At 48.5% G+C, this 8,854-nt stretch overlaps 1 non-coding gene across 1 annotated transcript; it reads right to left on the bottom strand.

The window, feature by feature from the left end:
- Positions 1–1,285: 1,285 nt before the first annotated feature.
- Positions 1,286–1,357, bottom strand: trnae-uuc (transfer RNA glutamic acid (anticodon UUC)). The gene has a single exon. It is a non-coding gene; the product is annotated as a tRNA-Glu (tRNA).
- Between the last annotated feature and the right edge of the window lie 7,497 nt (positions 1,358–8,854).

Below are 8,854 nucleotides of genomic sequence, written 5' to 3'. Positions count from 1 at the left end.
GGTGTAAAGAATGTCCTGTACAACCACAACATAACCTTCCAACTCCAATACTCATCGGAGGATTGGGAAAGCTTTCAAAATCCACATAAAACAAACAGGAAAGAATGGAAGGTCAAACCGAATTTTTGAGAGTCACCTTGAAAGTATCAATGAGAAACCGGCGGAGGGGGTTTATTGGGGACCCGTTCTCCTTAAATACACTATATACGTATTTCTCTTGTGCTCTTCGTAGTTTCTCTGTGCTGCAGTGTGTAGTGACTCGTTGAAATAATGTCCTGATGCAGCTTCGTTTGTGGGTGTTGGGATGATTGCTTCTGCAGTTAAGTATTTGGTTTGGGTCTGTTGTTTTTCTGTAGATGCTAGTTTGAAGTTCCCCATTGACTGTTCGCTCTACTGTGACATCAAGGAATGCCACGTTGTTGTTTTTCTCCTCCCCTTCAAACCAGGAGCCCCCCTTAGACCATAGTCTCACTACTTGGAACACCAGTATACAGACGATTCAAAGGCCTCCAGTGAAGGCTAAAACACCTAGTCGAAGATTCACTCCACTCCATTTACTCCATGCAAGAATTCCTGAACACCAAAGACACTGAGATAGAAGAGGATGGAATAATATTGTCCTTTGACATAACAGCCCTGTTCACATCCATTAACATCAACGTAGGCCAAAGAAAACTGAAGGCACTACTCGCAGAACCAAAGACACAAACACAGCACCAACTTCATCAGCAAAGATAACACTGTCAAGCTCGTGGAACTGTGCCTTACCACCAACTTCATATTCAATAACAAGCCCTACAAACAAATCAACGAAACACGCATGAAAACAGCAGCATCAGGATTCCGAGCAGAAGCACTAATGCAGAGACTCGAACAAACAGCCCTTCCAACGATCCAACCCAAACTTTGAGTCCGCTGCAGAGATGACACTTTTGTCATCAAAAAATGAAACAAATTAGAGGAAACCTATAACACCATCAACAATCTCCTTACTGGCATAAAATTCACAAAAGAGGAGAACAACAACAAAGTGCCATTTCTAGATGTCACAGTGGAGCAAACAGTCAATGGTAAATTCAAAACACCGTCTACAGGAAAACAATGCACGCGAACCAAGAGGTTAACTACAGAAGCAATCACCCCGACACATACAAACAAATCCGAATCAGGACACGATTTCAACGAGCCACGACACACTGCAGCACCCAGGAACGACGAAGATCAAGACGCAACTGGACAGAGCATTTAAGAAGAACGGGTAGCCTTTAAACACCCTGAAAACGGTTTCCCTCACCGGGAATCGAACCCGGGCCGCGGCGGTGAAAGCGCCGAATCCTAACCACTAGACCACCAGGGAGCTGCGAGCACACCCTGAGAGCTCTACTGAAAATTTCTTCCCTGACCCGAATTCGCATCCGGGCCGTGGTCAATCGAAGGCTTTCACCAGTGTATCCAACAATGTCATTTCTTGTATCCATTGCTCCTGATGCGGTCTCCTCTACATTGGGGAGACTGGAGACTCCTCGCAGAGTCAAGTCACAGCGCTTCAGGGAACATCTACAGGACACCCGCACCAATCAACCCCATCGCCCTATGGCCCAACATTTCAAACCCCCTCCCACTCTGCCGAGGACATGCAGGTCCTGGGCCTCCTCCATCGCCGCTCCCTCACCACTCGATGCCTGGAGGATGAACGCCTCATCTTCCGCTTGGGGTAAATTCAACCCCAGGCCATCAATGTGGACTTCATCAGATTCCTCATTTCCCCTCCCTCCACCTGACCTCAATTCCAACCTTCCAGCTCAGCGCTGTCCTCATGACCTCGCCTACCTGCCAATCTCCCTTCCCACCTAGCCGCTCCATCCTCCTCTCTGATCTGTCACCTCCATCCCCACCCCCATTCACCTATTGTACTTTTTGCTACCTTCGGCCCAGCACACCCCACCCCCAATTTATCTCTATACCCTGAAGGGGTCCTGCCTGTATTCCTGATTAAGGGCTTTTGCCCGAAACGTCGATTTTACTGCTCCTCGGAAGCTGTCTGATCTGCTGTGGTTTTCCAGCACCACTCTGATCTAAACTCTGGTTTCCAGCATCTGCAGTCCTCATTTTTGCCTCCCAATAAACGCAGTGTGCCAATTTTACATCAACAAACTGACACAAGCAGACACAACGTCTGCAGAAACCCTAGCCACATTACTTTACATTAAAGACATCTGGGAAATGATGTCCAGACAACTCAACCCCCTCAGCATGATGGTAGCCCACAAATTTACCAACACAACTTAAACAGCGGCTAATGAACCTGAAATACCCGATACAAACAACCAGAAAACGAATGTAATTCACAAAATACCATACAAGGAAATATATACATGAACTCTGCCACACAGTGCTCTGTGGCAAGAAATGCTGGGATGAGATAAGGAAGATTTTTTCAGCCAAAACGAATCGACACTGACTGGACAGACATTTAAAATCAACGCTGTCAGCCCAGGATGGAAGAACCGAAGGGATGTACAGTTTTCTTATTTTCTGAAGATTTACAAAGCTGAGACTGGGTTTTGGTGTTTGTTCCCTTTCCACTCCCAAGAGCCGCAGTGGTTGGGGCGGTGTGTTGGGGAAAGTGAAATGTGCCGGTGAGCAGTGTGTGGAGCTATTTCAGCTTCGCTTCCTCTGACAGCGCTGTGACTTGACTCTGATGTTCTCAGGGACATTTACTGACACGAGACAGTGAAAAGATTCTCATTCCAGCAGATTAGGAATTGTACCCTTAGGCCGGTTTCATGACAATGGGAAAGATTAATTGGGGTGTGTGAAGAAGCTGTGAGCTGCAGTTGAAACAAGTAGGTGGAGTCAGATACGTCATCCATTGTCCCCATGGTCCTGAAGAAATGTTTGCTTTTGTCTGCTTGAGAGACTTTGGACACTGGTGTGGCAGGGAGAATACTGAGATACCGAGTGAGGGAGATTCAGTGCGTTGACTGTGAAAAGTGCTTCAAACCATTTTCTCAGATTGGGGAATTAAAATCACACCCCTCGCAGTGGGAAAGACTATGTCCCCGCTCTGTTTGTAATTTCAAACCCAGAGCAACACAAGGAAAGATCCACCCAATGGGGAAACCGTGGAAATGTGGGGACTGTGGGAAAGGATTCCCTTCCCCATCCGTGCTGGCAACCCACAGACGCATTCACAGCGGGGTGAGGCCGTTCACCTGCTCAGTGTGCAGGAAGGGGTTCAGTCAGAGAGAAGCCATCCACGTGCCTCATGTGCAGGGGAGAGTTCACTCAGTCAGCTGCACTGCTGACCCACCAGTGGGTCCACACTGGAGAGAGGCCATTCACCTACTGTAAGTTCCAAAAGGGCTTCACCCGCTCCTCCCACCTGAGGAGGCACCATCTAGTTCACGTGCCAGCGCAAGGGGATTGAAGGAGCGATGGCCAAGTGCTCCGATAAACCCAGCACTGGGGCGTCCCAGGTTCGAATCCCACTGCGGTAGATTGCAGAATTGGAGTTCGGTCAGTAATCTGGACTTCATAATCTAAGGATGAAACCACTTTTAGGGGGAAAAAACATCACCTGATTCACTCATGCCCTCTTCAGTGAAGGAAACTGCCGTTGCGGGAAAGGATTCACTCAGTCATCCCAACTGCATGTCTTACCCGGCTGGACCAGGGATCCAGTTACAAACGGACAACTCAACTGACCAACAAAGAAAGTGGGGTGGGGAGAGTGGGTGCCTTTTGAGCTGGAGGTGTTTTCTTTAAAAACTACTTTTTGTATGCCTTTTTCCTGGGGAAATCTGAAGCTGTAACAAAATAGGGTCGTAGTAAAGGTAACCTGAACTTACCGCCCGGCTTCGACTCTGTGAGGTCCAACAGGTTTTTGTTTTAAAGCTGCTCATTTCTTTCAGCCTCCAGCACCAATGTCATGTCTCAGAAGGACCAGTGAATGAGTAGCTAATATTGTTCCAAACTGTATATTTCTTCAGGACTTCAGGTTCATTGTTTCATTGGAATACAAAGTTTACTGGCAACAGTGGGAGCTGAGGGCTGTATTCACTGGAAACAAAGTTTTAAAATCTCACAAACACCAGGGTATATTCTAACAGGTTTATTTGGAAGCACGAGGTTTCGAAGTGCTGCTCCTTCTTCAGGTAGCTGTGGAGTAGGATCATAAGACACAGAATATATCGCAAAAAGATTATAGTGTCATGCAACATAAGTGATGTATTGAAGAAACCTAGATTGCTGTTAAATCTTTCATCTTTTAGAATGGGCTGCAGATTTCGGTTCATTAATATGTACATTCCAGAACTTCTTTTAAGTCACGTTCTCCAGGAAACTTGATGTTTTATAAAAGGAGGTAACACCTCACATCAAACAACGCATGAAAGCTGTGAGGTGAGAGTCTGTCTGTATCTCAATCTTGAGTCAGACTGTTTCTATTTTCAAATATATAATCCTGCAAATGCAAATTCACACCAAATGTGTGAGTGCATGCATGAGAGAGAGAGAGTGTGTATGTGCGTGTGCATGCTGGGTAAAGTGTGTGTGTGATGGAGTGTAATCATGTGCGAAGATGTATGCGTGGGTGTAAGTGGAAGGGGGCGCATTAGTGTGTGTCTGAGAGAGAGCATGTCTATCGGAAAGGCTCTGCACGAGCGTGTGAGTGTGTAAGAGTGTGTGTGAGAGTGAGAGAGTGCGAGAGAGAGAGCGTAACAGTGAAGTGGGGTTACCTGTCATGTGACATGAACCCAAGTTCGCGGTTGAGGCCATCCTCCTGGTTTCCGAACTTGGCTATCAGCCTTTGCTGGGCCTCTAAAAGTGATTAAGCAGTTACACAACACACATTGGAGAGGGCAGGGTGGGACTTGTCTTTCGATTTGCAGAAGGTTTGCACTGTTGCCTCACAGCGCCAGAGACCCGGGTTCAATTCCCGCCTCAGGCGACTCTCTGTGTGGAGTTTGCACATTCTCCCCGTGTCTGCGTGGGTTTCCTCCGGGTGCTCCGGTTTCCTCCCACACTCCAAAGATGTGCAGGTCAGGTGAATTGGCCATGCTAAATTGCCCGTAGTGTTAGGTAAGGGGTAGATGTAGGGGTATGGGTGGGTTGCGCTTCGGCGGGCGGTGTGGACTTGTTGGGCCGAAGGGCCTGTTTCCACACTGTAAGTAATCTAATCTAATCTAATCTAATCTAAAGGTGGGACGTTCTGATTGCTGGAAACGAAGGCATACACATACTGGAGGACACAGAGAGATGGAGGTGGAAGCCAGGCTGCAGACACGTTGGGGGATTCACTGTGGAAACAGGCCGCTTGGCCCACCAAGTCCACACTGACCCTCCGAAGAACATACCCCCACCCCCTGACCCACCCAATAACCCCACAGCGAATCACTGAATTTAGAACGCCCAATCCACTCTAGCCTGCACATCTTTGGAACATGGGAGAAAACCCGAGCACCCAGATGAAACCGACGCGGACTGGGGGTGGGGGAGGGGTAGGAAAGTGCAAAATCCACACAGTCACTGTGAGGGTGGGATTGAACCCAGGTCCCTGGCGCTGTGAGGAATGCCCTCTCCAGCTCTCGGCAATTGATTGGCTTCTCCCCAATCCTGGTGACACTCCAATCAGTTTGAGGAATTCAATTTGCTTCCATAGAGTTTCCATGGGGCAGGGGTCGTTGTTACTCGGCAGATTCAACGATCCAATGAAGGCCTCGTCTATAGCGAGAACACTGGTCCACATTTCGCTGAAAAATTAAAGTTCTCTCCGCAATTTGAACCCTTGAGTACTCCCACGCAGCTGCGTGTATTCACGGGGATTCTCAATGCATGTTGATATTTGAAATCATTTCCTGCAGACAAACATTTCCCCTCCTGGATTCAAACACTGCTGATATTCAGGCCCTGACTAAATTTCTTGTCCATGCCTGAAAAGCAAATCCTCCTCTGCTAATAACTTGAGAAAACAGATCACTGCTGTCAGTGCAGGGCAGAAAATAGGATGAGAGAATTTTGGTTTGCACAGAACAGCCTTTTCTTTCTTCTACCCGAAATCTCTGTCCCTCAATTCCTAAACCTTTCAATGTATTCCAACCCAAATTCATCCTTCATCCTCCTGCCTTTGCCCAGCTCCCCTCTCCTGAAAGTGCTGACCCTCTGTTCAGTTTCTCAGCCACATCTCGCCATCCTTAGTGTATAGCCCACATCTTTATTTAGTTTTTAAAACAGAAAGGCAGTGGTTTGCTGATGCCAGGATGTGAGGGTGACTGCACTCACACAGTGTTCCAGACTCGTCTCGCGTGTCATTCAGAAAAGTCTGCACTGCACATGTGCAGAGAAGTCGATGCTGGGAGTGGGTGGGATGCATTCTCGCCTCCCCATCAATCATCCCCACAGCGTCCCATGTCCATTCCCTCACCGCCACCCATAGCATCCCCTGTCCATTCTCTCTCTCTACCCTAACCTACCAATCCCTTCTCTCTCTCTCCTACACATGCCACTCTCCCCACCCCGTCCATTCTATCTCTGCACCCTCTGCCCTCTGTCCAGTCCCTCATCCACCCTCTGTCCCCATCCATTCCCTTTATCGCTCCACCGTCTGCCTTCCCCAATCCAGTCCCTTCCCTTACACTCATTTTCTCTCACCTCCCACACGCTGCCCCCATCCATTCCTTCTCTCCCCCACCTTCTCCTGCCATTCATTGTTGCTCTCCTTCTCCACCCTCTACCCCGTCCATTCTCAGCTCAACCTTTGCCCCGTCCATTCTGTCCCAACACACTGCTGCCCGTCCATTCTCTCCCCACCCACGGCTCCCCGTCCAATCTCTCCCCACCCATTGAACCCATCCATTCCCTCCCCACCTACTGCCCCGTCCATTATCTCCCCACCCACTGCCCCGTCCATTCTCTCCCTACCCACTTCCCCCGTCCATTCTCTCCCCACCCACTATCCCCGTCCATTATCTCTCCAATCATTGACCCCTGTCCATTCTATTCCCACCGACTGCCCCGTGTCCATTCTGTCCTGACCCACTGCTCCCCGTCCAATCTCTCCCCATCCACTGCCCCATGAATTCTCTCCCCACCCATTGCCCCCGTCCATTCTCTCCCCACCACAGGGCCCCGTCCATTCTCTCCCCACCCACTGCCCCGTCCATTCTCTCTCCCCACACTCTGCAACCAATTTCTTTCACTTCACACTTTGCAACTCCGCATTCTCTCTCTCCTCCCCAATCCTCTTCACCACATTCTCTCTCTCTGCTCCCACCCTGTGTACCCCCATGGATTCTCTACCCCCGATGCTCTGCTCTCCTACCCAGTTTCTCTCTTTCTCTTCCCCCAGTCTCTGCGCCCCCGGTCAAATCTCACTCTGAGTACCCTCCCCCCGTCCTTTCTCGTGCCTCGAGCCCTCTTTGATCGCTGTATCAAACCCTTTTAAAGATAGAGAGACAATGGATGGTTTGCGACCTGGGGTGAGGGTGGGGAAAGGAAGTGTGAGAAATGGTTGACCTTTAACATTGAGAATAGCTAAAATGATATATTCAGAAACATCAGTAATGTCTGAAAGCACATTCAAATGTTTAAAAAAAGCTGCAGACATCTTTCTGAAACTTGCATTGAAATCTGCACAGTTCGGCCACAATTGAGGATAGCCGGTAAAATTGGAATGGCCTATTCCTCGTCTTGTGAAATTGGTTCAGAATATGTAGAAATACAGTCATAGAGTTGCAGAGAAGAGAAACAAACCTTTCGGTCCACGCAGATAACATTTCCTACATTAACCTCGTGATCCATTTGCCAGCATTTGTCCCATATCTCTCTCAGTCCTTCCTATTCATACCTACATCCAGATGCCTTTTAAATGTTGTAATTCTACCAGCCTCGACCACTGCCTCTGGCAGCTTATTCCAAACACATGCCACGCTCTGTGTGAAAAAGTTCCCCCGTTCGGTCCCTTTTAACCCTTTTCCCTCTCAGCCTAAACCCCTCTAGTTTTGGACTTCCTCCACCCTGGGGAATAGATATACAAAAGTTGAGCTGCCAGACAAAATCATAGAGTCACAGAGATGTCCAGATGGAAACAGACCCTTTAGTCCAACCCATCCATGCCGACCAGATATCCCAACCCAATCTCGTCCCACCTGCCAGCACCCAGCCCATATCCTTCCAACCCCTTCCTATTCATATAGCCATCCAAAAGCCTCTTAAATGTGGCAATTGTACCAACCTCCACCGTTTCCTCTGACAGCTCATTCCATACACGTACCACCCTCTGCGTGATTCAGTTGCTCCTTCGGTCTCATTTCTATCTTTCCCCTCTCGCCATAAACCTATGCCCTCTAGTTCTGGACTCCCCGATCCGAGAGAAAAACCTTTGCCTATTTATTCTATCCATGCCCCTCACAATTGTGTAAACCACCACAAGGTCACCCCTCAGCCTCTGATGCGCCAGGGAAAACAGCCCCAGCCTGTTCAGCCTCTCCCTCTAGCTCAGATTCTCCAACCCTGGCAACATCCTTGTAAATCGTTTCTGAACCCATTCAAGTTTCACAACATCTTTCCGATAGGAAGGAGACCAGAATTGGACGCAATATTCCAAAAGTGGCCTAACCAATGTCCTGTACAGCTGCAACATGACCGCCCAAATGCTGTACTCAATACTCTGACCAATAAAGGAAAGCATACCAAACGCCTTCTTCATTATCCTATCTACCTGCGACTCCAATGTTCAGGAGCTATGAACCTGCACTCCAAGGTCTCTTTGTTCAGAAACACTCCCTCGGACCTTACGATTAATTGTATAAGTCCTGCTAAGATTTGCTTTCCCAAAATACAGCACCTCACATTT

Source organism: Chiloscyllium punctatum, chromosome 36 (genome assembly GCF_047496795.1).
Source record: "Chiloscyllium punctatum isolate Juve2018m chromosome 36, sChiPun1.3, whole genome shotgun sequence".
Classification (NCBI taxonomy): domain Eukaryota; kingdom Metazoa; phylum Chordata; class Chondrichthyes; order Orectolobiformes; family Hemiscylliidae; genus Chiloscyllium; species Chiloscyllium punctatum.
The sequence above is the reverse complement of the archived record's forward strand: the minus strand, read 5'-3'. Positions and strand labels throughout refer to the sequence as shown.